Genomic DNA, 8660 nt, shown 5'->3' with positions numbered 1-8660 from the left:
TGCCGGAGGAGATAGTTGTCCAGGCACAAGCATTCCAGTAAAGGGCCCCCGGTCCCAGCCTGTTTTAAGGAGGTATGAGGGGGGACGTCTCTGGTTCCCAGGGCGGGGCAGGGCTCAGCGGGCACCAGTGGACCCGTGTGTCAGCTGTGGGGGTGGGTGGCTCTGGCGGGAGGACCTGTGAGTGATCCTGAGGAGGCTGGAGGCATTGGTACCAACAGGGCAGGGGTGGCGACGGCTTACAGAGGGTGCTCTGACCGCGTTCTGAACCCAGTGACCAGAGCCTGAGGATTGGCAGCCTGGAGAAGAGGGAGGCAACTGTGCTGGGCTCCGGAGGTCCCGCCGCCCGAGGGACCTGTCGCACCACTGCCTTGAAAGGATTTCTGGGTTTTGTTTCCTTTCCTGAATGTAAATGCAGTGTGAGTTTGGTGTTGGTTTTCAGACTAGGTAGCAATCATTCTTTTTTTTTTTTTTTTTGGCCATGCTCATGGCATGTGGAACTTCCCAGGCCAGAGATTGAACCTGGGCCACAGCAGTAACCAGAGCCACAGCAGTGACAACGCCAGATCCTTAACCCACTGAGCCACCGGGGGATTCCTGTAGCATCTTTTTCTTAATACTCAAATAACAGTAAAAGAAAAGAACTACTCCCATTCTTGCCACAGATTCAAGTCAGTGGCTAAGCATTTGGGTTCCAGAGTCAGGCATAGCTGGTGGTCCTGTCACACCCACCTCCTGGGGCTCCCGCGGGATTGCGTCTGATCACCTGTGATCTGTCTCGGGGGGCAGCAAGCAGAGAAGGGACAGAGGCCGGATAGTCCGGGTGGCCGGGGCTCAGTGACTGCCCAGACAGCAGATGCAAGGCACTGGTGGTCAGCGGCTCACATGCTCCAGCGTCAGCTAAGAAAGGAAAAGCATCCTTGAGATTTGGCAGCTAGGCAGTCGCCAAGGACCCTTTGCCAAAGGCAATTTCAGTAGAGTGTTCGGGGCAGAAGTCAAGAAGTGTAGATGCTTATTTTTCCTTCTTTCTTTTTTTCTTTTTTTTTTTTTTTGGTCTTTTGTCTTTTTTGAGCCACACTTGTGGCATATGGAGGTTCCCAGGCTAGGGGTTTGATTGGAGCTGTTGCTGCTGGCCTATACCACAGCTCACAGCAACGCCAGATCCGTAACCCACTGAGCGAGGCCAGGGATCGAACCTGAAACCTCGTGGTTCCTAATTGGATTCGTTCCCCCAGCACCATGACGGGAACTCCAGTGCTTATTTTTTAAAGATGCTAATCTCAGGATGTGCTTTGAAAAGAAGATGGCTCACTCCTGCTCGCTGCTGGTACCTATTCTGCCCCAAGCACTAAGGCACGGAGAGGTGGGAGCAGAAATAGTGCAACATGGGTGTTCCCTGGTAGCCTCACAGTTAAGGATTCAGCATTATCACTGCTGTGGGGAGGGCTTGAGGCTGCGCCCTGGGCCTTCCTCATGCCATGAGTGTGACCAAAAAAAAAGAAATTGTGAAACATCTCTTTTATTACACATGAGTCTGCGATCAACAGCATAAGATGCCATGTTGATTTTTTTCAACTTGGCCTATAGCCTTGAAAAATCAGTGTGTCTTGGAAGTCATAAACCTTGAAGCTATGCATGCAGACTTTGAAAAGTATCTAGTCCAACTCCATCATTGCACATTTGGGAAAACTGAAGCCCCGTGGGGAAGTAGTAGAATGCTAGACCCAACTGTCCTCCAGCTAATAAAGTCTCAGTCGCAGCTACTGCTGTTCGCCTTTGCAGGAAAATCACCTGATAAAGTTATCACAGAGAACCAGATACTGGCTGGGTTGGAGCCTTGTTAATGCATTGTGGCTCTGGCATAGTCTCGAAATCCTCAAAGAAGAACTTTTTTTGGCCTTTTTTTAGGGCCTCACCTGCAGCTTATGGAGGTTCCCAGGCTAGGGGTCGAAACGGAGCTGTAGCCACTGGCCTACACCACGGCTACAGCAGTGCCAGGTTGGAGCTGAGTCTGTGACCTACACCACAGCTCACGGCAATGCGGGATCCTTAACCCACTGAGTGAGGCCAGGGATTGAACCTGTGTCTTCATGGATACTAGTGAGATTCGTTTTCTCTGAGCCAGGACAGGAACTCCAAAAGACCACTTCTTTCTTTCCCTTTTTTTTTTTTTTTTTTTTGCCTTTTTAGAGTCGCACCCTCGGCATATGGAGAGAGGTTCCCAGGCTAGGGGTGGAACTGGAGCTGGAGCTGCCAGCCTACACCACAGCCACGGCAACGAGGGGTCCAAGCCACATCTGTGATCTACACCACAGCTCACAGATCCTTAACTCACCGAGCAAGGGCAGGGATCAAACCTGAAACCTCTCGGTTCCTAGTCAGGTTTGTTTCTGCTGCGCCACGACGGGAACGCCTCCAGGAGATCATGCCTTCACAAACCACTTTCCATCACCTTCCTTAGACCGTAAGTGGCACTCGAATGGCAGCTCTCAATTAGGTACAAAGACTCTTTAACGGGGGGGGGGGGGGGGGGGGGGGGGGGGGGATGAGCGTGTCTCAAATTGACTGAGGCAGTTACAATTGAGGAAAGGGTGCCTCTACCCTAACAGAGGTTAACCCGTCAGTAACAAGCCAACTCAAAGAACACCTGCTTCTCAAACCGGTAAGTACACTGTTCCCTCTCCACCCCCTGATGCCATGGAAACTCCTCGGGTTTCAGAGCCCCTGAGGTCTAAATAAATGTCATCTGTGAGTAACAAGGGGTGAAAGGTGTTATTACCAACCCAAACTTGGTTCTGCTCACCTGCATACAGCAAAGTCCCTCTACTGACAGCAGTTTGTCATGAAGGACGGTGCAGCTTTTATTGCAGATGTCAAGCAACAGAACCAGGCAGCTAGTGCCTAAAAGTCCCCAAATCCCCGAAGGCATTCAGGGAAAGGTTTCTAACCACCTGGTGAGGGAGGGGTTGCAGGGTGGGTGATCCGCTCAGGGACACTCTTCTGATTGGTTGGTGGTGAGGTAATCAGGAGTCAGCATCCTTGACCTGGTGGCTTCCAAGCCCTCTGGGGTCTGAGTGCTCACGAGCAGCATAGTTAACCTCCTCCCCTCGATGGGAAGTTTCCGTTTCCTGCTGTTTTCAGTATCTGCAAAACAGCTCAAAGGACAAGGCTCAGACTCTCATCTTCCGACCTTGAGGAGGAACTACAGGTCCGTGACTTCGTTAATGGCTAAACTATGATTATTTTGTCTGGCTTGACCGGTTTCCTTTCTTTCTGCATTTTCTCACTCTTCTGATTAAAATTACTCTGTAGGGAGTTCCCATTGTGGCTCAGTGGTTAATGAATCCGACTAGGAACCACGAGGTTGCGGGTTCGGTCCCTGGCCTTGCTCAGTGGGTTAAGGATCCGGCGTTGCTGTGAGCTGTGGTGTAGGTCGCAGACACGGCTCGGATCTGGTGTTGCTGTGGCTCTGGCATATGCCGGTGGCTACAGCTCCGATTCAGTCCCTAGCCTGGGAACCTCCATATGCCGCAGGGGTGGCCCAAGAAAATTACAAAAAAAAAGACAAAAATTAATAAAATAAAATAAAATAAAATTACTCTGTAACTCTGGGAAGCCCTAGGAGGCTGAAGTTTTTCGACGGACAAGAGGCAGGCAGACGATGCGGGCGTGGCAGGGCAGGAGTCTGTTCCAGGAGGGTCCCGTACTGTCCCCCCCACCCCGTTCCCCTGTTGGGTCTCGGGGCGCCAAGTCTTTGACAGTAGATCACTCCGTCTGAGAATCTACTTACATCACTCACTCCTGAAACCTTAGAGATTTCCTCAGAAGGTTCTGAGGTTTTCAAACCCACATCATCATAGATACTATGTGGGTTCTTAGCCCACTGAGCCACAACGGGAACTCCCCAAGTTGTTTTTACTTATTTTTATTTTTCAGCCACACACATGGCACATGGAAGTTCTCAGGCCAGGGATCGAATCTGAGCTGGAGCCTCGACCTATGCCATAGCAGCAGCAATGTGGGATCTTTAACCCATTGTGTCACAGGGGGAACTCCAAACAACCAAGTCTTTCCATGAGATGCCCGGGTATAGCACCTTTCTTGGCTTTAAGCTCTCAGAAGTTTTTTGTTAAGCTTGCTCCATGAAGAACCTTAACTAGGGCGTTCCCCTAGTGGCTCAGTGGAAACGAATCCGACTAGGAACCATGAGGTTGCAGGTTCAATCTCTGGCCTCACTCAGTGGATTAAGGATCTGGCATTGCCATGAGCTGTGGTGTAGGTCGCAGAGGCGGCTTGGATCCCAAGTTGCTGTGGCTGTGGCTGTGGCGTAGGCCGGCAGCTGTAGCTCCGATTCAACCCCTAGCCTGGGAACCTTCACGTGGCCAGTGTGGCCCTAAAATAGGAAAAAGAAAAAAAACCCAAAACACCTTAATTAGGGTAGTTCCTGTTGTGGCTCATTGGGTTAAGGACGCAACAATGCCTCTGTGAGGATGTGGGTTCAATCCCTGGCCTTGTTCAGTGGGTTAAGGATCCAGTGTTGCCACAAGCTGCAGCATAGGCCACAGATGCTACTTGGATCCAGTGTTGCCCTGGCTGTGGCATAGGTCCCAGCTGAAGCTACAATTCAGCCCCCAGCCCAGGAACTTTCATACGCCACAGGTGTAGCCAAAAGAAAAAAGAAAAAAAGAAAATTTAAAAAAGAATCTTAACTAGGAGTTCCCTGGGGGCTCAGTGGGTTAAGGATCAGGCGTTGTCAGTGCTGTGACTTGAGTTGGATTCCTGGCCCTGGGAATTTCCACATGCTGCTGGTATGGCCAAAAAATGAACTTTGGGAGTTCCTGTTGTGGCTCAGCGGAAACAAATCTGACTAGTATCCAAGAAGATGCAGGTTCAATCCCTGGCCTTGCTCAGTGGGTTAAGTATCTGGCTTTGCAGAGAGCTGTGGTGTAGGTCATAGACATGGCTCGGATCCAGAGTTGCTGTGGCTGTGGTGTAGGCTGGCAGCTACTGCTCTGATTCAACCCCTAGCCTGGGAACCTCCATATGCTGCAGGTGCAGCCCTAAAAAAAGACAAAACAAAACAAAACAAAAAAGAACCTTAATTTATATACCTTGAAGGAACGACTGAGTGGCCCTGCTGGGACCAGAGAACACAAGAGGACACAGCTTCTGAAAGGCAAGAGGTCTCTCGGTAAGCAACAAGGTGGCTTCTGGCTCATATTCAAATTCCTGCACAAATGTTCCTTCTCAGAGACTGTCCGCCCCCTCCTGGTGACTCAGCGCATTTGCACCACCCGGCTGACTGGGTTGGGAGTGAGCAGCTAACAGAAGGCAGGGCAATGAGCCCCTCTCCTGAGGATCTGGATTTGGGACCAGGAGATTTCAGTTCCATCCGGCTGAGGCGCTCTTGAGTAGAGGAGAGGCAGGCTTTAGAGGGTAGGTGACAGCTGCTATCATGTGAACAGCCGATTTGCAACTAGAGAAAAAGTGGAAAGAGCTCCCTGAAGCTTCCCCCTCCCTCAGCTCCAGGCAGTTTTTGAGGCCCTCACGTGCTGTGAGACACTCCAGCATCCTTCCGCTGCATCCTCTTTCTGCTCACTGATGCCTGGTGGTTTTTCTGTGGCTGCCCCCCCAGGGGAGCTGGGACTCAGAGGCCACACCACGAGACTGGACCAGTGAGTTGAGAGGGCTGGGTGATTAAAGGGAGTTACCCCTGAGTGGGATCTTGGAGAAGCAGATGTTTGCTGGAGCTGCAGCTGCCAAACGACACCACAGCTGCAGCAACGCTGGATCTTTAACCCACTGTCCCAGGTTGAGGACCAAAGTGGCGCCTCTGCAGTGACCTAAGCCCCTGCCATGGGATTCTTAACTCACTGAGCCACAGTGGGAACTCCAGATCTTACCATCTCAAAACCGAAAAGGACTTGTTACATAGCCTTCTAAGACCAGTATACCATTGGTAATCCCAACAATTATGACAACGGTTAACGTGTTGAATGCTTATAATAAGTTATTTACATAAACTGCTACTACCTTTCTTTTATAGGTGGGGAAATTAAGGCTTGGAGGGGTCGCACAGACAGGATTCAGACCCAAGCAGGCTGACTCTAGCACATGCCCTCCTAAAACCATTATGGCCCATCATTTAGTAGCAGAGAGAGATTTTTAGATGGAAAACAGGGCACAGAGTTAATGACTCGTTCAGAGTGATTCAGTCCCAGATTTAAGCTCAAAGTTTTCCAAATCAGACCTGCAACATTGATTTGGGGGGATTTCCTGTCGTGGTGCAGCAGAAACAAATCCGAATAGGAAGCTCGAGGTTGAGGGTTCGATCCCTGGCCTCGCTCAGTGGCTTAAGCATCTGGCATTGCCGTGAGCTGTGGTATAGGTCGCAAACGCGTCTTGGATCTGGCGTTGCTGTGGCTGTGGTGTAGGCCGGCAGCTGTAGCTCTGATTCGACCCCTAGCCTGAGAACTTCCACATGCCCTGGTACAGCCCTAAAAAGACAAAAGACAAAAACAAAAACCCTTGATTTTGGGAAGTCCGTTTCCTGTGGTGACCTCTCTCCAAGTCCCTTCTCCCCTGAAGATCCCCTGCCCTCTTCCCTTCCTGCTCGTGGCCCAGGCTGCTCTCCCTAGAAGGTCGCCCGCTATGGGGGGGCTTCCTCTGACTGCGGGCCTGTCCAGGCAGGAGCCGCCCTCGTACAGCGCGCTGTGTGCTACTGCCATCTAGTGGTCATGGAGGTTTTCCCTCGATCAGCCTCTAGTATTTGAACACAACGCCACTTCTCTCCAGGACCCTCTGCAACGAGGTGGGAAGGACTAACTCCCCAGTAGAAAATCTGGATGCTCTTAGGAAGGAGTGTAGAGGGTAGGCGGCTGTAAACTTGACAAACCAACTACAGTAAGTAACGTCAAAGATAAATAAGGCTCCCAACACCGAAGACTGGTACCCAGAGGCAACTGGAACTCAACAGAGATCAAAACAGTGAATGAAGAACGAGATGCTGCCAGAAGAGGACACAGATGCTTCATGATTCAGGCCTCTGGCTTTTTTTTTTTTTTTCTTTGCAGCAGGCATGTGTTAGTTCCAGGGCCAGGGATCGAACCTGTGCCACTGTGCCACAGCAGCAACCCAAGCCACAGCAGTGACAATGCCAGATCCTTACCCCGTGGTGCCACCAGGGAACTCTTGGGTCTTCTGCTTTAGAAATACGCAGAAAAGAAATTGACCAAGTAATGACCTCTTACTGGAGTTGAATTCCCCAATTCTAGGTCTGCGTCTAGGACACACGATACCTGTACTGGGCAAGGGCACACATGTGGCCTAAGCTCAGCCAGTGAGATAACTGACCTGGGGTCTTTTCATTTGCGTGAGGTCAGTGTTTTAAGATGAGAATTCTGAACCGTCTGGCCCTATCCAGGCACCTGTTTCTGCTGCCCACTTCAAGCTTTGTCGGATGTTTGCTGCCCTCTAGTGACTATATAGAGGTATATGCCTCAGTCAGTGTTGGTTGTAAGCAAAAGATACACTTCTGCCTGAATTAATTAGAAAATAAATTGATGAAAAGTCTGTGGGCACAGAAAGTGGACGGAGTGAGAGCTGTTCAAGAACTGGCTCAGAGGCTATGCATCCAGAGTTGATGCTCAAAGTCACGGGGCAGAAATGTCTGGTCAGAAATGCCAAAAGGCACCACTATTTCCATTTTATCTGGGCACCAGATGCCCAGCTTTGTATCCCTGACAGTGATGTTAGACCCTGTGTGGCCATCGCTCTGAGGCTAGACTGTGATGGTACATTGCTACCCCTCCCAGGTGAAAACAAATGACTTCTGGATTCTCTGCTTACTGGGATAGAGAAGAAAGCATTTGCCAGAGGCTGTGTGCATTTCCCTCAATAAAGAAATACCTGGAATTGCAGCCGCAATTTGAATTCCCTCTTGTTACTCTCGGTCCTGTAATTTCCCCAGACCCATCCATCTTCTGTATTTTACCAACTATGAAATTAAGTTGGGGTATAATAGGAATCAGTAACCTCCCCCCCTCATCTTTCAAGTCTTTCAGGGTAGCATTCATCTTTGCACTGCCCCCAGCATTGACTTACTATTCCTGATTTGCTCCAAAACCCTTTTCAGTGATATCTGCAACTGGAATCACCTGGGATGATTTTTGTAATTTTTAAAATACCAATATTCTGAGCACATTGCCATTGTATCCAGTTTTTTCATACATTACATGATAAGGTCCAGTAACCATCGATCACCATACAAAATTATTACAATATAATTGACTAGGAGTTCCCATGTGGTGTGGCAGGCTAAGGACCTGTGCCGTACATTCCACCCCCCTGGAGTCTCCAAATGCATAATCAGAGGGAAATCTCAGCAGCTCCCAGAGATCAGTTATAAAGTCATGCAGGTTTGAGGCAGAGAAGATGAGCAGGAAAGTCAGCTAGAGGGCACAGGGGGAGGCTGATTGCTGGGCCTATATCCTTCTTTTTGTAGGAGCAGCCAGTGTTGCTGGAGACCAACCAACCTCTGGCTGCTCCTCGGCACCCTCTGCCAGCAAGAAGAGCTCCTCAGGGAGTGCCTGGTACACGCACCTGTGAGGGTATTCGTAGCAGCAGCAATTCTCAAACCTGGCTGCACCTTAGAATCACCTGGG

The sequence above is a fragment of the Phacochoerus africanus genome, chromosome 14 (assembly GCF_016906955.1).
Source record: "Phacochoerus africanus isolate WHEZ1 chromosome 14, ROS_Pafr_v1, whole genome shotgun sequence".
NCBI classification, from domain to species: Eukaryota; Metazoa; Chordata; class Mammalia; order Artiodactyla; family Suidae; genus Phacochoerus; species Phacochoerus africanus.
Note: the sequence above shows the minus strand (reverse complement) of the source record.